The sequence below is a fragment of the Suncus etruscus genome, chromosome 7, assembly GCF_024139225.1.
Source record: "Suncus etruscus isolate mSunEtr1 chromosome 7, mSunEtr1.pri.cur, whole genome shotgun sequence".
Taxonomy (NCBI): Eukaryota; Metazoa; Chordata; class Mammalia; order Eulipotyphla; family Soricidae; genus Suncus; species Suncus etruscus.
The window spans coordinates 86,986,629-87,010,076 of record NC_064854.1 but is presented as its reverse complement, the minus strand read 5'-3'; the positions used below and the strand labels follow the sequence as shown (position 1 = coordinate 87,010,076).

General features: G+C 43.7%; 1 pseudogene; it reads right to left on the bottom strand.

Moving 5' to 3' along the window:
• Nucleotides 1-284: 284 nt before the first annotated feature.
• Nucleotides 285-403, bottom strand: LOC126015089 (uncharacterized; annotated as a pseudogene).
• Nucleotides 404-23,448: the final 23,045 nt, after the last annotated feature.

Here is a 23,448-nt window from a genome sequence, read left to right as displayed (position 1 = left end):
GTCTCCCAAGAGATTGAGATTCTCCAACAATGTCCTAAGTCTTTGGTGATGTCATGTTCAGAGAAGTCGAGGGTCTCCAGCAATGTCTTTTTTGTGTGTTTTTTGTTTTGTTTTGTTTTTGGGCCATACCCAGTGATGCCCAGGGGTTACTTCTGGCTATGTGCTCAAAAATTGCTCCTGGCTCGGGGGACCATATGGGCACAGGGGGATTGAACTTCGGTCTGTCCTAGGTTAGTACATGCAAGGCAAACGCTTTACTGCTTGTGCCATCACTCCAGCCCCAAAGCCTATATCACCCAATATTCACAGGTGGTATCTCATCGAAGTACTAATCAGGCCCAACCCTACTTGGCTTCCAAGATCAGAGGAGATTGAGCGCTTTCAGAGTGATATGGCCATAAATGTCTAAGATCCTTGGGTGACCTCCTTTCAGTGACAACTGAGAAGTAACATTCTCCAGCAATGTACCTCAGTCCTCAATAACCTCCTCGTCACAGCATCTACTGAGAAATTTGTAGTCTCCAGGGAGGTTCACATCCTCAGTGACCACCTGTTGCAGCATCTACTAAGAACTCAGGGGCCTCCAGGGTGGTTCTCAGGTCTTAGTCACTTCCTGTCACAGCATCTTCTGAAAAATTGGGGATCCCCAGTGAGGTCCTCAGTCCTCAGTGACCTCCTGTCATAGGGTCTCCTGAGAAAATGGGGGTCTCAATTGATATCTTCAGTCCACAATGACTTCCTATCACATGTCTCCTGAGAAGTTGGGGATTTCCAGCAAGGCTGTCAGTCCTCAGTGACACTGTTGTCACAGAATCTCCCTGGTTGGGGGGTCTCCATGTAGGTTCTCAGTCCTTAGTCATTCCTGTCACAGGGTTTCCTGACAAGTTGGGATTGTCCAGTGAGGTCCTCATTCCTAGGTGACCTGTCACGTTGTCTTCTGAGAAATCTGGAGATTCCTTACAAGATTCTCAGTCCTCAGTAATGACTTGTCACAGTATGTCTTAATACGATGATGTCACAGTGAGGTCCTCAGTCCTCAATGACCTTATGCCATAGCATCTCCTGAGAACTCTGTCTCCAATTGAGGTTTTCAGTTCTTGGTGAGTTCACAGCATTGCCTGAGAAGTCGGGGATCTTCAGCAATGTCCTCAGTCCTCAATGACATTGAGTCACGAGGTCCCCTGAGAAGTTGGGGATCTCTCAGTAAGGTTCTCAATCCTTGCTGACTTCCCTCTTCACAGTGTATCATGAGTCCCATATCTTGATATATCCCTAAGTTTTTTCTTTTTAAATACCTCTCATAGTCAAGTGGGAGTGGAGAGACATTAGTATAAGTAGTTTGTTGAAGGGATTAATGTTGAAGCATTGTATGCCTAAAACCCATCATAAAGAACTTTGGCATTGCATATTAAGTAATTTTCAAAAAATAAATAAAAATTGGCCAAACTGAGCCATCTAGATGGTCTTCAGTATCCACCTGAAAACAGATAAGACTCCACAGCTGATGTCACCTGCAGCTAATGAGTCATCCCCTGGCAGGCAGCTCAGGGTTTGCCCTAGGTTCCCTCTGGCTGGTCACAAAGACCACCCATTCCCGGCCTCTGCTCCACCCAGGAGTGCAGCAGGAGCTCACTCTGTCCATCTCTCAGAGGCTGGACATCAAACACATGGGCAAAGAGCTGCAGTATCTGCAGTCCCCACATTTGGACTCAAGCTTCTTAAAGAGCAGAAACCATGACACTTCTTGCAGCCATGGAAGTTAACATTTTATAGCAATTCATGATTTCTCAACCAGTGAAACCAGGTTTGCACACTGAGCTCATGAACCTGCATACATGGGTGGGATGAGGTGTTTAAGGAGACAAAAGTCTGAATACAGAAAGTATCAGAAGCCTGAGCTGGCCTACCTATTTCTACCTGAGACACCTTGTTACAGATAGAATCAGCACTAAATGAGGTACAGGTTTGGGGACCCCACTGTGGTTTATAGGAAGAAATCCTGAAAGCTCCTGCCAGGCCTTCACACCAGCATCTGCTGCCTCTACAGCAATTCTCCACATATGCCATCAAGATTCTTTTTGATGGCATTACAGAGATGCTGAGACTGAGTCTAGCCCTTATACTGCAGAGTCTAACAGAGATAGAAACTTGCATATCTACACCCAGCAGCCAAAAGGCTTTGAAAACTAAACACCATTGGCCAAAGTATGCTAAAACAAAAACATTACCAAGCTACAATTTCCTCGAAAGCTAAAGTCTGTGGCAATGATCCATGACCCATGATCCAGACCAGGGTGTGGTCATAAAAAGGACATATGTCTTACACATACAAAGCCCTGGGTACAGTTCCTGTCCCTTGAATGAAGCAAACCCAACCAAAGCACACCAACCTCCTGCTCCAACACAAATTCACACTGAAAATACTCTCCTGAGCTACCACAGAGCCAGCACCTTCTTAAGCACCTGACCCCAAAGATTTCAGATAAAAAGCTATGATTCAGGTGATTTAAAGATTAAGCCTCTCCCCACCCCGGCTACAGAAGCAAGACAAGGAGGAGCTAAGGAGACCCACAAAGCCAGGACTATTTCTCAGAACCCAGATTCATAGGAAAGTAAAATTCAATTATGTTATTGTACCAGAGGAACAAATTTACATGTAATTGGATAAGTTACCCTACAAATAATGCTCTTCTAGTTAAAGCAAGGAAATTGGAAGTACATCTCCCAGCTTTTTAATTCAGTATGTGTTTCTAAATTATATTTCATTATCTGAATTAAATACCTTTGGTGCCACACTTGCAGGTATCTCCCAAGCTTTGAAAGACACAGAGATGGACCATGCATGCACAGCTGACAGTTTGCTTCTTAACAAAGTCCTATACCACTCTTAAAGCTCCAGTCCAGAAAAACTGACTGACCTGGGCAGCATCTGCTCACCAGCATGACCCCTAAATTGCAGGAGTAAAATGTAGAAGTTTTAAAATCAAAAGGGGAAGTTCAGGATAAAGGGATAAGGGGTCCTGTCTGTAAATGGCAGGTTAGTGTTTGCATTTGTAGCTACTGGTAAGCTGGTGGTGGGCTTCAGACTGCCCCACTTAGCAGCAATCCAGTCCTCCAGAAAACTCTTCCTTACGAGATCTCACACCATCAACAGCTCTGAGGCAGGTGAACAATATGTAAAATTCACATAAATTGCCAGTTCCGAAAACGTTTTATTTGTGAAAGTGTACCTCTTATTAAAATGTCTACATTCAATCACGTGGTCACCAATATAAACTGACATGAAAGGTTAAATAAATGTTGGGAGGTGGGATGCTGTTTTATGTGCAATATGATGAGAGAAGGTAGGCGGAGCTCTAGGAGACCGAGGGCATCTGTCCAAGGTCGCAGAGTAACTAGGGCACAGAGAGCAAAAACACCCGTGCCTTAATAATCAGCTCAAAGGCTTCTCTCCAAAGTCGCCTACACATTTCAGGTTTTCATTAATTTTTCAGAGAGCATCTGTTTTTTAACAAGTAGAACCATAACCAGGGGAAATAAGGTCTGTTCCAAGAAATTAAAATCAAAGTCCAGAAACATGCCCTTTTCTTGACATGCGAGTTAGAAAAAACATAATGCCATGAGCACCTGGTTAGTTCCACAATAAAGGAGAACACAACATTCTGAATTAAGCATTACCTTTCTTCAAAAACTTCTTACCGTATTTTCAGGCGTATAAGACGACTTTTAAAACAAAAAAAAAAAAAGTCAACCGAAAATCGGGGGTCGTCTTATAAGCCGAGTATATCCCGAAAAATGTTTCAATATGCCGCTAAACGAAACAAAAAGAAAATCAGGCCACAGAGTTTCCAAATCTCTTTCTTGGGGGCTCCTAAACAGTACTCAGGAAATCTGGGGCCACTTCTGGCAAAACCCAGCTAACCGTGTTGGTGGTCAGTGCTAGCGTCCGAGGATGGGGTGTTGTTTGGTTCATGTAGTGGGGGAGATTAACTGACGCCACCAGGCAATTGCCAGAAAAGGTGCCTATGATAAGGGACCAATCACTGCAAGGCTGCTCGGACCGCCTCTCTAACTCTACCAATTCAAGCAGGCTTTTTTATGCATGCAAATTAGACAATGTTCTGGACCTGAATCTACACTGTAAAAATCCTGCTCAGATTGGCCAGAGTCAGACAGGAAGTCTATTACAGTATAACCTTTGAACCTTTGCTTGTTGTGATTGGCTTACTGTGGTACATACAGTTGCAGCACAGGAATGTTCTGTCTAATACAGCGAATATAGGCCTAAACCTATGTTATAAATGCAAAATTAGGGGGTTGTCTTATACGCCAGCAAATACGGTATACTGCATAAATTTCCACTGCTCACGATATGCGTTCTTTTAACAAGCACTTCTTTGGCTGTACTACATTTGCTTACTCTTGCTTTTGCTTTCCTTACTGTTGAAATTGAATCCTGAAGCTACCACCCGAATCAAATCCATGGGAGTGCTTCGCCTTTCTTCAAAATGCTAAATGGTTTTAGGTCTAACATACACATCCTTAAGTCACTTGTGAAGTGACATCCTTAAGTCACTTCACTATATGAAGTTTAAAAAAATGATCCAGTTATTTTCTTTTGAATGAAGTTAAACAGTTTTCCCATAACCACTAATTGAAAAAACAGTAGTTTCTCTACTTTATACTCTTCTTTTTGCCACCAATAAAATGTTCAACTAGGGTTTCAATTCTTTTCCTTTGAATCTTTGTTCTGTTTTGTTTTTAGGTCATACCCAATGGTGTTTAGTGCTTACTCTTGGCTCTGCACTCAGAAATCACTCCTACCAATACTCTGGGGACAATATGGGATCTTGAGGATCAAACCTAAGTTAGCCACGTGCAAAGCAAACACCTTACCCACTACACTATCACTCCGGCCACTATAAAGCTAATCTTATTTCAACACCACACCATATTCATTATCATGATTTTGCAATATAGTTTGAAGCTATGGAATGTAATATCTCTATTTGTTTTTTTTTTTTCAGAATGTTTCTGGATTTCGGAATCTTTTGTTCCCATATAAAATTTAATTATTTTTGTGCATGTCTTTGAATAATACTTAGCATGAATTGCACAGAATCTGCACATTTCTTATAGTATGAGAATTTTTTAACAATGCTAGTTCTTCTATTCCATGAAGTCACTATATCAGATTATTTCTTTTTGTCATTTTCTATTTATTTTAATCATGTTTTTATAGTTATTTTGAAGTCTTTCTTCACCTTTGTTGATTCTAAGTTGACTACTAAAAATATATTATTTACTATGATTGGTAAATGAGACTGGTTTTATTTTGTATAGTTTTATTGTGTACAGATATGCAACCAATTTATGCATATTAATTTTTTTAGCCTTTCACCTTATAATATTGGTTTGCTGTTTCTAATACTTAATAGTCGTCAGTGTTTTTCATGCATATTTTCAGACCACCTAAAATGGTGGCACTAAATGATCATGAGAATTTGTCCATTTCTTCTAGTTTTTCTATATTAGAGGATTAGACTTATCATGGTAGCCTCTCATGATCCTAGTATGTCTGTAGTATCTGCTATAATTTCCCCACTTTAATTTCTGATCCTCTCCATTAATTTTCTCATAGTAAATTTAACTAAGGCTATCAATCCTGCTTATTCTTTTGAAGAACCAGTTCTGGATTTCATTGATTTTTTTTTGTCTATCTTACTATTTCTGCTCTAATTTTTAATTTACTTCCATCTGTCATCTTTAGGTTTCATTTGCTCTTTTTTCTAGTTTTCTAAGTTATGGGGTTAATTGTGTGTGAACTTTCTTGTTTCCTGATGTAAGAATTTAACCCTGTGAACATCCCTCTCAGAACTGATTCAGCTGTGTTCCATACCTTGTGTCTTCATTCTCATTGGTTTTCTGGAATATATTTACTCTTTGATTCATTACTAGCCAAATCCTTATTCAGCAGCACATTGCTTAGTCTCCATATGCTATGACTTTTGTCAGCTTCCTTTTGTGGTTGACTTGAATCACTATTTACATAAATTTTTGGCACTTTGTGTTTCAGCATCTTGGACAATGTTCCAGGTACACCTGTGAGGACTTTTAGAAGTTGGAGAGCTCTGCAGACATCTATAGTTGTGGGGAGCCTAGCTGATGAAACCTGGGACATAGGACACCTCAGTAATTCCTAATCTGGTCACCCACGTAACCAAAAGGCCCATGCCTTGAGAACAAAGGAAATAGACAAAAATAAAGTAATTCAGAGCAGCCCAATATATCCAGCCAGAAAGAAAAATATAGAGTTTGCCTTTGTGTTAGCAAACATTATTAAGAACTCTGTTTGAATCTTATGCCTTTTAGTAAAACGTGCTCACCCCTGACGTGTTTCAGCCCTTAAAAGCTGATCCCCCAACAATAAACTTCCCTTTTTGAACAGCATGCGTTGTCTTGAAGGCTTCTTTTACTAATTTCTCTAGTTCTTCTTTACGGGTCGGTTCTGCTCGAGTGAACCCACTAATAACTAGCAACTTTCATTTCCACACCCCCGCGGGTCGGGGGACTCCCACGAAAGTTGCATATAGTGGCTTTATAAAAACCACCTCTTAAAACAAGCCTCCATCATATCCCTCTCTTCTCTATCTCTTTCTCACTCTATCATTTTTTGATTTGGAGGCAACACTCTGCAAAGTGCAGAGGATAGTGCCAGTTCTATCCTCTACACTTTGGATTTGGGTTTTGCTCTCAAGAGTGCTCAGGGAACATGTAGAGCTGGGGATCACCACTGTGCTCCAAACCTTTGGACATTTCCCTGACCTAGAGGTAGCTTCCACGGCCCTGCATGATGCTTCTCCCACGTGGTAGTGCTTCTTGTCATTCTCAGCTATCCATGGGCAGGTTCTTCCCACAGTGTCCAGGTCAGGTTCTGTTCAGTGCTTTCACTGTACTCATAATGGGTGACAGGAGAACTTTTCATCATATTAGAGGGGCCGGAGCAGTGGAGCAAGGGGTAAGGCATTTGCCTTGCCCACACTAGCCCAAGACGGACCACGGTTCGATCCTCCAGCGTCCTATATGGTCCCCTAAGCCAGGAGCGATTTCTGAGCACATAGCCAGGAGTAACTCATCGGGTGTGGTCCAAACACACACACACACACACACACACACACACACACACACACACACACACACACACACAAATTGTAAAATAAATGTAAGATCTTGGAAATTTCAGGGGTAGATTGCAGAATATGGGTTATTTTTTTTGTTTCATTTTATTTGTTTGTTTGGTTTTTGGGTCCCACCCAGCAGTGCTCAGACATTATTCCTGGCTCTGGCACTCAGAAATCACTCCTGGCAGGCAGGAGGACCATATGGGATGCCAGGATTTGAAACACCGTCCATCCTGGATTGGCTGCATACAAGGCAAACGCTCTATCACTGTGCTATCTCTCCAGCCTGATTTTTTTCTTGAATAATTTGAGGTGCTTTTACTCATCTAATATCTATCATGCTGACAGACCTGTCATTTCCCAAATATTTCTCCATAGTTCCTGATAGTCTATTCTCCCTTGGTCCATGAAGCTAATTCTTTGTTAGAGCAGCACAGTTAAGAGGCAGGATATGACTCTACAGCAGAGAACTTTCCTTGCATGTGTAATGGCTTTGGTTCAATCGCCAGCACTGCCAAAAGAAAAGTGATGAGTAATCCATTTACTTAAGGTTAGAGGGAATGCCAGGTGTATCTGAGCTTTGTGCCAGTAAGGATAAAATCTACCTGCTCTAGGGCCAGAGCGATAGCACAGTGCACAGACATTACACATGGCCGACCTGGCTTCAATACTCTGTATCCCATTTGGTCCCCTGAGTTCACCAGTAGTGATTTCTGAGCAAAGAGCCAGGAGAGCATTGCTGGGTGTGGCCCAAAATAAAACAAAATAAAAAGCTGCCTATTTCCATACCTGTGGCTCATCAGCACATCATGGCTCTGGGGTTCTGAGAAAATGAAAAGCACAGGGGAGCTCAACAGCAATGTTGGATCTGTGCAAATAGAGGGCACACCTGTGTTCCACAGAGACATGGTCCCCAGGCATGTAGGTAGATATTCAGCTCATAGCATCCCCTTGAGTTTACCATAACAAATCAGTGACCCTGTTTTTTGTGGATGGTGAACCCACCATGGGATCACAGTCCATGTGGATGTCCTCAGACACATTCTTTCTGGGAAGAGAAACAAAGGGTTGAAAGTATTCCAAGTGCACCAATGTCCTCTCTCTCTCTCTCTCTCTCTCTCTCTCTCTCTCTCTCTCTCTCTCTCTCTCTCTCTCTCTCTCTCTCTCTTCCCCCCTCCTCTTTTTCTCTCCCCTCCTTCACAAGTGCACAGTGATATGACAGGGAGGTGGCTTAAAGGAAACATGCATGCTAAGAAGCCCAGTTTCCATCCCAGTGGGGTCCTCTAAGCATGCGGCAGCAACCTTTGAACAATGCAGTTGTGGTCCCCAAACAAAAACTAAACATAATAACTATGACTCCTGCTACTGAGAATCTGCCATGACACACAGAGCCTGGAACATTATAGTTTCTGTAATGAGTAGCAAGTATTACTCTGACCATTTTGCAAATAGGCATTTTCTTTGTACCAATATAAAAAAGTTAAATCTACTGAGGACTCAGCAGTGACTGATTGGCTCAGAGCTGTAATCAGCAGGTAACAAGAATAGGAAGGAGAGAGCCTGGCATAGGATTAAAAATAAGCCACAAATTATCTGCAAGCAGATAAAGTCATGGCTGCAGAATCATCCTAGAGCAAACAAACTCTATCTTTGTTTTCCATGTAGCAACATGTCTCTTGAAGGGTCTCAATGAGACATCCTCTGTCACAGCCTTCAATTTAAGGAAAAAGAGTGGTATGAAAGCAATTCTTTGACACAGACTTGAGTTTTCCCTGGTCTGCAGGAAGGAGTGGCCTTCAGCAGCAAAGCAAATACCAGTCTCTGCTCCTGGGCTGATGCTTCTCAGCTTTGAGATAGCTTTTGGCTATACCAGCAGAGCTTACAATCTTTTAATTCAGTGCATGACTTATAGTTCCCTATAGTACCTTTTAAACACTACAGAGTTTTGCAATAATGATGAATGTGGCTCCATTTAACACAAACTCCGACATCTTAGAGGTACAACCTTCTCAGTGTTGAGCAGTTAAGCTGAACCTGCTATCTTGATTTCCAATATGGATCGTGAACCTTCCCTAATTGGTGGGGTTTGCAGAGAACTCTTGGCAGGAGTATAAAAAGCAAAGCAATTCAAATGATCGGTCATGCAGTTCCTTTGATATTTAGGAATGTTCCTGATTTATAGCAATCAGTTTGCAAAGTGAGTGGAGACAACAGGCTGGATCCAATCGTGCCGCTCATTCTCCAAAGCTCTTGACACACCTCTCGGTTAACCACTCCAGGCTGCCCTCTTCTGAGAGGGTATTGTTATCCCCTCTCCCTCACTCCACTATTCTGACCTTCCTGAGGTTTTCTTAAAAATGTATAAGGAAAGCAATGTAGTACATGAGACTCTGAAGGAAAGAGATTCTTAAATTCTTTCTCTGAAAGATTCTAAGTAATTTTTTCTCCTGTTCTCTGAAGCAGATACAGGAAGCCATGAGACATGCAGAGATGGTGGTGACTTGGACAATCCAGGGAGTCACAGGGAAGGATGAGAAGGGTTAGAAGGCCCCACACTGAGTTCAGAAACATAGCTAAGCCACTCATTGTCCCCAAAGGAGACACCAAACTGCCCTCCTGTGTGATATCCAACCTCCCATCCTTTCCCCACAGAGGGGTGGAGGTCTGCCCAGGAGTGCAGCCTGCCTCTGCACCCCCTTGCCCCACTTCTTTGAGACGCAATAGAAGACTCAACAGAAGCAGAGACTCTCGGAGATTCAATAGAACCAGAACTAATACACCCAGGGCACAAAGGAGATGAAGCTCTACTTCAGCACAGGCTGGCCACATGGTTGAGATCTTTTCCTCAGCTCCTAAAGAGCACTGGGCTGTGAGTACAAGTCAACTTGTAGCCATGCTTCCTTCCTGAACACAGGTGTGCTAAGAAAGGACAGCATAAGGTCTCAGGGGCTGCAAAATTCAGGGAGCTCAATAAATCTTACTAGTTAATGATTCTATAAAGGCCATGGGACAAAAGAGTTATTAAATCAATATTTCTTAATTGTAAAGCATAAATCTACCAGACATGCAGGTCTCTCCTTTGTATCCTAAAACAGACCAGAAAAAGTACAATGGAGGATTCAGTACAGTGTCTGCGGGGGCCTTGCCACCTGCTGAGCTGTGCAAAGACCAGGAACACAGATAGGGATGTAGGGACTTGTCTGTGTCTTAGAGCCATCATTGGGACACATGAATGACATCAGACTCAAGTATTACTTTCTATCCCAAGACCAGTGGGAACCCTGACCCAGCAGGCCACAGAGTCTGGACACTCAGACTTTTGGCCAACAGGCTCCTGGTCAAGGAATCAGAACTGAGATACACATAAGGGCCTGAGAGCCCATGGCATGTCCACTCACAGCACATCACAAGGGGTACTAGGTTCTTGTAAGTGAGGTCAGAGAATGGACTCAGAATGAGGATTCTTGTCAGCAGTCCAGGTGCTAGTTACATGTACAGGGGACATGGATGAATGGACAGACAGATGGATACACACACACACACACAGGGAACATGGATGAATGGACAGACAGATGGATGAATGGACAGACAGATGGATACACACACACACACACACACACACACACACACACACACACACACACACACACACACACACACTATGTCCCAGAGACCCTGGTTCTGACCAAATACCCTCCCATCATTAAAATGCACATCTGGGCCCGGAGAGATAGCACAGCAGCGTTTGCCTTGCAAGCAGCCGATCCAGGACCTAAGGTGGTTGGTTCGAATCCCGGTGTCCCATATGGTCCCCCGTGCCTGCCAGGAGCTATTTCTGAGCAGACAGCCAGGAGTAACCCCTGAGCACCGCCGGGTGTGACCCAAAAAAACAAAAAATAAATAAATAAATAAAATAAAATAAAATGCACATCTACCGACATCTAACCTTTATGGGAAAATAATTGTAAAATATAAAGGGTTATAAAGACAATATGGAATGGAAAGTTCAGACAATATCCAGGGAAATTAAACAATATTAATGATCAATCAAGGTGTCAGACACAACTACGTCATCAGCACCAAAACCTTTTCTTTGAAGTAATATGGATAATGACCTTCACTCATTTCAGCACAATAGACAGGTGGGTGCACAAGAATCTGGGGAACCCCAACACCTGCTTTCAGGGAGCAGCTAACCCCAACAGCAGAAGCCCAGGGTGACAGTGACACCTCAGGTTGCACCAGCTGCTCCTATGTGAGGGTTCAACCATCCCACTTGCACCAGGTGCTCCAGGAAAGATCTCCCCTCATCCCTCCCACCAGCAGCAGGTGCTCCCAAGCAAGGGTCACCCTCCCCCTTCTTTCCTTCACAGGGCAGGAGATGCAGATGAGCCACAGGCTGTGCTGGCTCAGGCCTTCACAGGAGTGGCACTGAAACTTCTCTGTCTCCTGACACACACAGGTATTTCCTTACTTAAGGACAAGATTACTGAGCCACTGGGCTGCACCGTTTGTCCTGCTGTAAACCTGAGTCCATGCAGGCCTGTGTACTCCCTGGTGCCCCTTCTTCCCTCTGCCTCAGGCTCCAAAAGTGGTTCTAGGCAGCTCTCAGCAGCCAGGGCCAAGTCCAGTGGTAGCCACCCACTCAGTAGGAGATCAATGTGCATCCCAGTGACACTTGGGGCCAGCAGACCTGAGGGCTAGCCTTACTCAGGGAGGTGATAGCACCAAGGAAACTTACACAAACCCCTGTCCACTGGGCTACACCCTGAGCCACCTTCTGACCACTGAGCCACCAGAGTGCTGAGCAGTCCACTGAGCAGGCAGACCTATGACTGCTGAACTCCAGGCCACACCCTGACCACTGGGCTACCTCTCTTTGGCTTACACAATGCATATTTTGTTTTTATTGCATGCATCATGTTTTAAATACATTGAGAATATTGAAGCAACTCACAAGATTTATATGCACAAGTTATATATAAAATAATCCTGCTTATGTTTCTAAACTAAAAATCTCTCCCTGCTGGATAGTGTAAACATCTAGACAGAACCCTTTCCCAAGGTTAAGGCAAACCCAGTTCAAGCCCCATCACCATACCACATTATCCCTTAAGCAGAGCAAGAGTGATGCCAAGTAAGAGCAGTAGCAGTACCCAGCATCACCAAGTGTGCGTCATATAACACTGTCTATTTCAAATGCAAAGCACAGGTGCCCAAGCTTTCAGGCAAACAGTGACCATCAAACATGATAACCTACACTTGAACCAGGACTTCCTGCAGTCCCAGTGCAGGCTGGGGCTGCAGTTGAAACACACATGTCCCACTTTCATCTCCAGGTCTCAACTTCCCTCTTAGAATTGAGAATTGTTCAGGCTTAAATGAGACAGCATAATAAAAGCATGAAGCATGTTATAAATGTTCACATTAATCTTTATTATTAAAACTTAATGCAGGAGAGATAGTACAATGCAGGTAAGGCATATATTACATACACATATATAGAGAGAGTGAGAAAGATGACCCAGACATGTTTTTTTTTCTTATAGTTTCTCCAACAATGGGGAGGAGGGGTTGAAGATGAAAGCATATTCCTTTCCAAAATAGCTTCTGCTACTGTCAGGGGAAAGAAATAAAAGATGTAAAAGATGTTTGAAAACTTATTGTAGAAACAGGAGACATCGAAATTGTGTGAAACTGATACAAAATCAATGAAGAAGTAAGAAAAATAAAGACCCTCTCTGGGTGATCACCACACAAAGGCTAATGTCCAAACACAGCCTCAGACACTGCTGACTCAGTACTATCTTCTGAGGTGCTTAAAAACCACCTTTCTAGGGTCCAGTATCATCTAGACCAAGATAGCAGAAAAGTAAGGGGTACCCATCAAGATCACCACTCTAGGTAGACCAAGAAGGAAGGACTGTCCAACTAATTCCGGCAAAGGTTTGCAGTCGACCCCCACTGCAAAATAGTGCAGGGAAGGGAGACTCAAAGAAAGGTGGGATAAAGCTGACAGTGCGCTGTCACTAATGGACTTAGACTTCAGAAAAGGGACCCTCCCTCCAAGGACATCAGAAGCTGAAGTAAGCACCGGAAAGGGCCCCTGTGAATGTGTGACGTTAGGCTCATAGGCTTGAACCATTTGTAGAAGGTACCAGCCCTGGCCCTTGTGATCACTCCTGCGGCTACGGCAGTGGCATTACTCAGACACATTTCAGAATCGTGAGTTTCAAAATGTAAGGGAAGGAACTGAGAAATCCTAATATAAAAAATCTTATATAAGTCCAAAATTTTACAAGCTCATTTCTGCTACACATCTTTTTTTTCCAAAGTGAGCCTATTTATATCCTGGAGAATTCGTGCTCTGCAGAACATGCTCTACTTATCAGACCCAGCTGCACAGCAGAATCCCATGGGAAGAACATTCAAATTAGAGTTTCCTCAACCTCATCCCAGGGGCAGTGGCTGAGTTCCTCTGAGTATGCTGTGAAGCCCTGAACAGAGTGGTGGTGTTTCTATCTTATCTTGGGCCTGGACAGCCCAGCTAATCCTGCAGGTTCAGAGAGCCCAGTAATGAATGAGTGCCTGCAGCAGAAGGCTCGTTCAACAATCAGGACAGCCACTTCCCAGATTTCCCGAGACACTCTCACATGTGACTGATGTATCTAAGGATCCCAGCAGTTTCAGTCTCGGTGCATGAATGCCAAGAGTCCAGGTCCCATAAGCAAACAGACATGCTTTGAGTAAGTCTATGCCTTCCCACGATAACAGCCCACAAAAGTACATTTGCAGAAAACATGTGATTTTCTGGTCAGAAAGAATAGTGGGATAGCTGATGTGCATGCTTCAAGAAGGTACTGGCTTGTAGAGCAGCCACGAGGTTCTATATCTGTGTGATATGCAAGAACCCAATTTGAGTCCCCCCAGTCCAGCCACCCCACAAACAGCAGGGGAAAGCAGAGATGCATGCTGAATCTCCCAGAGTGCAGGCAGTTTGTGTGAGCAAACCCCTACACACAAAGGAGGGCACAGGCTGGGCTCAGGGATAAAGGCCCTAAATGCATGAGACACCCTGAAAAGGCAGCCTGTGTGCAGTCAGAGATGTTTCTGCCATGTACTAATACAGAGGACCTCAAAAGTTTTCATGTGCCTCATATAACCCACCCCAACTAGCAAAGGAAAGAGACTCACTGGGAAAAAAAAAAGTAAAAGGGCTCATGAAAGAGCAACAAAGCTGCTCCTGAGAAGCACTACTCAGGCATTACTTGGACAATCTGGCCACACCTCCTGGCAGGTCACTTCCATTCACACAGTGTGAGCCACGATTTGCCCTGGCAACAGGGCCAGGTCAACTTGTATGCTTGTGCTCAGCTGTCCCGGAGGAAGTACCAAGAAAGGCTGTCCTTCTGTGGAGGGGCAATGAAGTCTATGAGGCCGCAAGACCCAGAGCAGAGAAGGACAGTGACAGATGGGAGAAAGAACCCATCATTGAGCTCAAAGCTCCCAAAATGCTATAGTTACATATACTCCCCTCCTAAATAACCAGAATCAGTGAAGGCCCAAGGGGAGAAAAGAGAGTGAAGGCAGACACTGTGCAGAGGGACAGCTGGAGACCTGAGAGCTAGACCTAGGCTTCACATAAAAAATGTACTGAATGGGGTCAGGGTCTGCCTGTGGCCCCAATGAAAGGCTTTATCTAGAACCTCTGCTCACCCTGCACTAGATCACCTTGTGGTTATTTTGCTTTTTTGTTTCAAGCATGTTTCTTACATGTTTCATTTAAGCCTGACCTGTATACCTTCTCCACTCCCCATTTTACCTAACTAATTAATTTTCATGGATAAGCTCTATATAACTACCACCATACCAGTCTACCATTATAGTGGAGTTTTTTTGCCTTATTTCCACACAAGGAAGGTGCATCTGAAAGCAGAGATAACATATCTTTATACATACATACATGCATTTATTCATACATACATACATGCATGCATACATACATAGAGAGATCCAGGATAAATATGAGTAAAAATACTCTTTTACTCCGGGCTTGGGAAACAACCTATTCCCAAGAAAATGATAAAACATTCAACAAAGACTTCCAGAGCATTATCCATTCCATTCATGCAGAAATTCTACCTGAATTTTCACACACATGTGCATGTCTACACATATCTCTGTTACTTTGCCCCCATGAAATACTGGTCATCCTTTGCCCGTGCTGAACTGTGTCTCTTTTTAATCCTGCTGTATGCCGGGTACTGGTTCTTCTTGTGTGGAGTCCATAGTACATGCCTACACATGAGTGTCTGCCTATGTACTGGTTCAATCTAGAAGGGGACCAGCTGGATGAACAAGCCAGAATATGATACAAGTCAATACTATCTAGCATCCATACAATTCCAGTTCACCTGTGAAAATGAAAGTTCTGATCTGTCAGAGTAAGATGGAGAGTTGAATTCTCTATTTCCTATGACTCTTAGGGAAAGCAGAGCTAAATGAAAAAACACAGCCCATTCTAAAGGCTTAATATAAGATCCTCAAAGGTGAGCTTAGCCCACAAGAAGTAGGGAGCACAATGGCAGAGTCCAAGAGCAGGATCAGTTAGCCACTGTGGTGGACAACTCATTCTATGCATTTTAGAGAAACTCAGTCTGTGAGTTTCAGATTAGCTCAGTTTGTGAGTTTTAGTAAAGAAAATGACCTTCCCTGCCACTGTTTTTCTATCCAGTTAATTCAAGTAATAGGGGATACTGAATTTCACATTCCTAACAGATGTGGGTTAGCTCTTTCTAACAGATAAAAGCCTACCGTGGCAAAAGAAACAGGCTTTCTACCATACTTTTTGAAAGTGTAACTTTGAGGCTTCCCTGCATTCTCAGTCTGGTGCTCTGCACAGAGCACATACCAGGAACCTCAGACAGCTGAGACAACAAGGGCCTGGGTGATTAGAAGCCTATGATCAGGCTAATTTTATAACAAAGCCACAATTTAAATTCCAGAGGATCGAAGTAAATAGATGAGGTCTGTTCAGGAATTAAGCTTCAGATTGTCAACACAGTTCTGATTGGTGGATAACAAGGGAAATGTAAGTCAAAATGGGAAACTGGAAATACTTTCTTATTCTACATGTTAGAAATATTACAAATGTAAAAGGCATAAGTAATGAGAGTAAACAACACAGAGAAACAAAACAATACATGGCATAAGCACTACTTAAGTTCCATAAAATACAAGTAAGCCTATCTAGGAGAAATAGAAATATTCCACACCAGGAAAAGGCTATCCTTTAAAGGTTAGCACAACACTCAGAAGACAGGAAGCTTCATGGATAGCCACCTACCATCAGCCCAGCCTTCAGAGGTTCAGGGACATTGAGGTTCTCCAGAGTAAATAGAAATCAATTTCCAGTGCAGCCAGTATAACAAATTTTCCCAATTGTGTCATTTGTCTTACACATTTTTCACTACACCTAGCTATTTTTCTATTTCTCTGCATCACAGGCCAGGAGCACTTCCCTCTGCTGCCCCACAGCTAGGCACATTCATAGCAGCACCAGGCATACAATTCAGTCCTCCTCAGAGCAAGCTCCTGGCTGCATCTTAAACCTTTTCTCTCCACAGAAGGCTCAGACTATGCTGATGTCTCATTGGGAAATGGTAGATCCCTGTAACTGTTGCCCCAACAGCAGCTCTGACCCCTTTCCATTCCAGGGGAAGACATGTGGTTTCTCCACAGATTAGATATAGGACAGGAGGCCATCTGGGGGTGCCATACATAACACATGATGAACCCATGATGTGACACAAGAATAAGGGGCACACAGCAAAGAGAGCCCACAGAGCCAGTTCAGGACAGAAGCACCACATGCAAACACCAATCAAGCACAAATCACCATTTCAGGTGTGGGAAGAACTATTTACACTTTGGATCTTTTGCTGTATTTTCATTTATTTGCTTTTCGTTTTGTTTTAGGTGTTACACTCAATGGTGCTCATGAGTGTCTCTGGGATAGACCGCAGCATTCATTCCAAAACACAAAGCACAGATTCCAGCCCTTTGTATTACCTCCCAGTAAGTAGATAAAGAACTATTTATTTACTTTGGGAAGGGGTCCTAAGCAATGCTCATGAGTCCCAAAGATACTTGGCCAAAATTTTCATTCTCAAACCCAGTGATGCTTGACAACATGCAGGGCTGCCCCAGTAATGCTTTGAGAGGGGCAAACAGTGGCTGGGATCAAACTCGGGTCCTCTTGCATGATGAGTTACTAAATTAACCCCAAACTCTAATCTGTAACTTCTGCAGAACTCATTAACATAGGTGTCACCTTCAACAAATGTGTCAGAGGAACCAACCCTCAGAATCCACAAGTCAACCAACTGCCTTGTATTTATGCTACCTGAAATAGTGTTTTCTGGGCCTAGAGAGATAGCACAACAGCGTTTGCCTTGCAAGCAGCCGATCCAGGACCAAAGGTGGTTGGTTCGAATCCCAGTGTCCCATATGGTCCCCCATGCCTGCCAGGAGCTATTTCTGAGCAGACAGCCAGGAGTAACCCCTGAGCACCGCTGGGTATGACCCAAAAAAAAAAATAGTGTTTTCTATTTGAGAAGAGAGAACCCCAAAGATCAAACAGAAGACAATATTAAGGGGCAGTAGCATATCCCTCCTCTTGAACATTAACTTAAAAATATTGATTTAAGGAGGCCCTTTGTAAGAAAATTACTAAAATCAATAAAAGCTCATTAATTCAGAAGCGCATCATTCAGAATAAGTTTAAATATCAGAAATGTTTAAAAGAAAAGTGCTCCTATCACATAAATTACAACATACTGGTAAATTGCTTCTAATAAAGAACTGAAGGCAATTAATGGAACTATGAATGCACAGCACCTTATGCCACGCAGTGTTTCCAATGATCATTGGGATCAAAAGAAAAATGTAGGGTCCTATCAATAGTACAGAGGGAAAAAGGCACCACTGCCTTGAAAGCAGCTGACCTGTGTTTAATCCCTGACACCTATATGATCTCCTGAGTACAAAGCATAGCTGGGTGTGCTCATGTGTCTCCTATTAAGGAAACCGAAGGGAGATTCTGGGCAGTTGGGAAAATGCTAATGATCAGTGGAGAAGGACCAAAAGATCTGATTCAGCAGCGAATACTACTCAGGGTACCAAACTTCACAGGCTGGCCTTGCTGCAAGGCACCTTCCAACATACATGAGGTCTAGTCAGGTGGGTGGTCTTCTGGTCCCCCATGAGGTCACCTGACTTCTCAGATCCTCAGCCCAGCAGCAGAGGAAAAGGAGGTGCCATGGTGAAATAGAGAAAAGCATCCACCCATTCATCCTCTCCCAGAAAGGAAAAAACCCAGAGCACCCAGAGGCACTTTCCAGCCTCTTTCGTAGCTTGTTTCCCAACACTGCCTTAATAGCTGTTCTTTTGCGTCTTTCAGTCCATCAATGGGCAGAAATGGCCCAGAAAAAAGGGAAGTTCAATAACTTTGTGTGCCCACCCAGGAGCACCCAACATGAGCACTGACTCATCAGTGAGCTTAGGACCTGCAAGTAAGTCAGCCTCATTTGGGGTTTTGATATGTAAATAAATAGTGCTCTCTCATCTGCAGATGACCATGCACAGGCTGGTTCAGGACAAGGTTTATTACATAAGGTGCTGAGTCTCAGACTCTGTTCCTCTACCCACAGCAGCCCTCAGGGCAGGAGTGGCCATGATACTTGGACCTAAACACTCCAGTGGCAGAGCTATGAGCAGCACACTGAAAAGGGGATATAAAAAACACTTGCAGAACTGTGGGGGACCAAGGGCCCTTCTCTACTCTGAGATGGGTCTTTGTTCTCAGACAATGCTCATTGTAGGGAAACAAGTGTCACTGCATCAAATCAATATGTGAGTGTCAGATGAAAAGCAGAGCCCCTTCATAATTCCCAACACTTGAGTGTTCTAGAAAACCATGGTTGAACTATAGCTATTTCTGGGCATTTGAAAAGGGGTCTTCTGCTGACACGATCCCTGGAAGGCTGTCACTCACCTAATTAAACAGAGTACATGTTGAGCTCGGACTCCCAATTAATTTGCTCATCTTCACTAAGTCCAGAATCAATAGTGATCTAAAAGCTAATCAAATGAACCACTCAAGACAAAAATACCCAGATTTATGCTTGGCAGTGAGGAGTCATCTTAAAACAAATGGCAACACAGATTTCCAAAACCCAAAATAATGACAAGGGATGAGACCTGGCAGAACTTCAGCTCTGCTACCAGGGACCATTCCAGATGACCTGGTGGAACCTATGCAGTGCCAGGGAGCACATCAAGGTTGACCTCATGCAAGGCAAATGCTAAGACCTGCACACTCTCTCCAGCCTGAGACTCCAAACAATTAATACACATCTCAGGACCAGGTTCGACCATTTATTTTTTTAATTTTTCTTCTCCTCCAAAGTGGAAGCACACCTGGGCTTCCTAACCATTTTTATGACATGCCCAAAAGGCATGGGAAGCCTGAATTATGAAGGTCTGTATAAGAACAATCTGCAGGGAACAAAGTACTTTAGACACAAAAGTTCAGTTCAAAAACAGTTTATTTCACTCAAGAGAGAACAAAGAGGACTTTTTATTCAGTTTTACCTCCAAGTTACGATAAAAATGTCCTCTTCCTGCTAGCCAGACCCTCTTTTTTTTTCTTTTGAACCAAACTCTATTCTCGAAAATACATCCCTAATTATCAAATTAATAGTTATTAAAATGTGTGTTTGAAGGGTTGTGAGCTAATATTAGCCAAACATGAAAAACATGGAAAAACATGGAAAAGCAACGAAAATTAAACCTTATCTAAAGAGGAATTATTCCTGTACCTACCTCCTGCTCTGTTCAAGTCTCAAACACCAAATATCCAGTCCCAATTTTCCTGTCATACTCTGGCCTGCAGCACCACAAGTGATGTCACCAGAGCAATGTTACCAGCTGTCCCTGAATTCTCTTTGTGGTTTTGATCCCTGTCATGAATAAAAATCACCAACAAATGCATCTGCTGGGAATTTCCGGGGTCGTGTATGCATAGTTCTGCATACAAGGTGTACCCAACCCCTACACCCATATCCAGCAAAAAATTCACAGGTTTCATTATGTTCTCACTGCCTGAACCATCCCGGAACACGCACATTATCCCATGAAATATCAGGAGTGTATCGCTGTCACACACAGCCACACAGTCACACAGACTCTGCCCAGTAATAATCTGTGTCTCCTCGTTTTCCACCAGCTCAAGGAACATGCAGGCTTGGATTAATGCAGAAATCAGCCAGGCCACTGCAACTGTCCTCTGGCCCATTGCTATTCCCATGAATAGAAGTGAACCACAGATGTGAGCTCTCCTTTGAGGACTCAGCCTTTCTTTCACACCCCAAAAGTGTGGAGGGATACACTGTGTAACACACACACACACACACACACACACACACACACACACACACGCATGCACGCACGCACGCGCGCCTCTCCTGCTGGGAAAGGAAAAGCATCAGTGCCCCTCGAACATGGTGCCACAGCACTGCCATAAACAAAGGGGGTAATTGGCCAGCAGGGTGACTACATGGGGACAATGCATCCATGCTGGAACAAGAACTTGGCTTGGCTCCTGAGCCATGGAAGTAGGTTCCAGGCTGCTACTGCAAACATAGGCAGGGGAGGGTAGTACAGTGACTAGCACCATCAATTTAGGGGAAGCCAGCAAGCCCGCTGGAATTACGGAAGAGTGCAGGTGCAGGATGCAGGGTGGCAGTTCACAGGAGTTCAACCTCAGGACCAGGTCACAGGACCAGGTCACAGGCCCAGGCTGGGTGAAGGCTGCCTGAAGAAGGTGGAATGCATGGCTGGAGTTAAAGGCAAAAGAGTGCAGGGAGAGATAAATTTAGATTTCCTTCCCCGCCACACAAGATTTCTCCCTCGCTCTTTAGAAATCAGAAATCAGGACTGACCACAGCCAATTCACAGAAATTCACACTGAAGCAGCAGAAATCAAGAGTGTTTTCACAATTTAAGAGCATGAGGAAACACAGGAAGAAGTCACTTCCAGGCTGCCATCCAACAGCAGGAGCACAGTTCAGCACCTGTGTGGGGCCTCCAGGGCTCTAGTTCAAGGTTATCTCTCTCAGACAGGCCCACATAAGTAGGCACAACTCTATGTTTGTATGACTGATAGTAGATGGGCCTTCAGTTTCCCACCATGGATTTAATACGCCTGTATTTTGACAGTGAATCAGACATGACTTCTGTGAGATGTTTCTTGGTGTCTTTTGTCATATGAGAAAAAAACCAAAAATGGTCCAAAGGGTTAAAGAAAACTATTGACTCAAAAGCAAAAAAGGAAGTAGAAAGCGGATATGAAATTATTTTCCAGAGCCAGAGTCTGGTTCAAATCCCAGTCCTGCCACTTACAGGCTACTTGTACAAGTGGCTATACTTGCTAGAGCTCCTTCAGCTCATCCAATCACCACAGTCCACAGCAGCCCCATTCTAGCAGGGATGTAGGTATGTGCAAGCTTCTTTAGTTTCCTGGATCTGTCCTATCTCTCAGAAAGAGCAGCCTGGCCAGGAAGGTGGCCAAGTGCTGAGTGTATACAGAGACCTACACTCACTCCTGAGAATCCCAAGGCTCTGGGCCGGAGAGAAAGCATGAAGGTAGGGTGTTTGCCTTGCATGCAGAAGAACAGTGGTTCGAATCCCAGCATCCCACAAGGTCCCCCGAGGCTGCCAGGAGCGATTTCTGAGCTTAGACTCAGGAGTAACCCTAAGGGCTGCTGGGTGTGATCCCCCCAAAAAAACAAAAACAAACAAACAAACAAACAAAAAAGAAGAAGAAGCCCATGGTTCTCTGAATAGCACAGGAAGGGCACCAACATACAACAGTCCCTGATCCAAAAGTAAAGGAAATATTAGGAAAGTATCAAGAAATATTAAAACCAAACTCTCAATAAAGAAACACTTGGAAGATTTGGAGCTGAGGAAAAGGAAAATGACAACTACTGAACATGCCTATCTCCACATAGGCAGAGATGAAGTTCCAAGCACACTGGCCACTGAGTGGACAGTCCCTCTTGCTGGAGATGCAGCTGATTGAGATGCCTCAGCATGCCTGAGGGGAGGACACGTAGCATAGGGCCAGACCTGGCTGAGAGAAGCACGGTACAATGTAATGTAGGTGGGGCCATCACGAGTTTCCTCCTACTGACAGCCACTGCCTGCACAGGGAGCAGGGCTGAAGACCGAATGAGTAACTGGATGCCTTGGAGACTCATAAACAGAAGCCAGTATCTGTCACACCCCATCTGGGCTGTCTTCTGGAAGCCATGATCAGACCCATCCTGTTCTCACAGCAGGGAAAGTAATACAATTCTGGAGTCAGTGCTCTGTCCGGAATCTACATCCTGGAGGGGGTCCCTTCCCCCAGCATTCATGTCCTCTCAGTCCTCATATCACCTTGGTAACCCCATTTTGCCCAGGTAAACATCTATCTGATGGTCTCCACATTGATCTGATGGATGCCCACTGGTCCCCTTGCACTTTGAGCCCTTTCAGTCCAGAACTGAGTCGACATAGAGAGACGAGGCTCTCCCCAGCAACCTCGCAGAAGGCCAGAAACCTTCAACCTCAAAATCCATTTATGTTCTCCAGATACAGGCCACTGTATCTGCACAGAACTGCCACAATCACTGCCACAGAACCTCATAAGCACACAAGGCCACTGCCACACAAGTCTCACTTTATCATTCTTTCATTTATTCCTAAGCACGGCAATAGTAGGTGTATGATTACACAATCAATTTAGCAATGAGTAACTTCTTTGAAGCTTGCTTAACTTTTCTTCTGACAAATCAAAACTAAATGAACACCACTATGTATAAACAATAACTCTTCTCCTTCACCAACTCAAAACATTCTAGGGAAAATGAAAACAAAACTCTCTCACAGTGTAAACAGACATATCCCTGCTCCCCAAATGAAAGATCATGTACCATGAAATAAAAAGATAGATGGAAACTAATGGTCATACTCTCTGTATTTAGAATACAATAGAAACCCAACCAGTAAAAGCTACCATTAAACTTGGCAGGAGTGAGAATAAAAGGGGGTTTTCCCGCAAGAAGCGTACTTTTCAGGTTACTTTTATTTTTTTAGTAGCTCAATTAATGTAAAAAAAAAAAAAAAAGGTCCTGTAAAACTTTTCGGAGGATAAATTCTA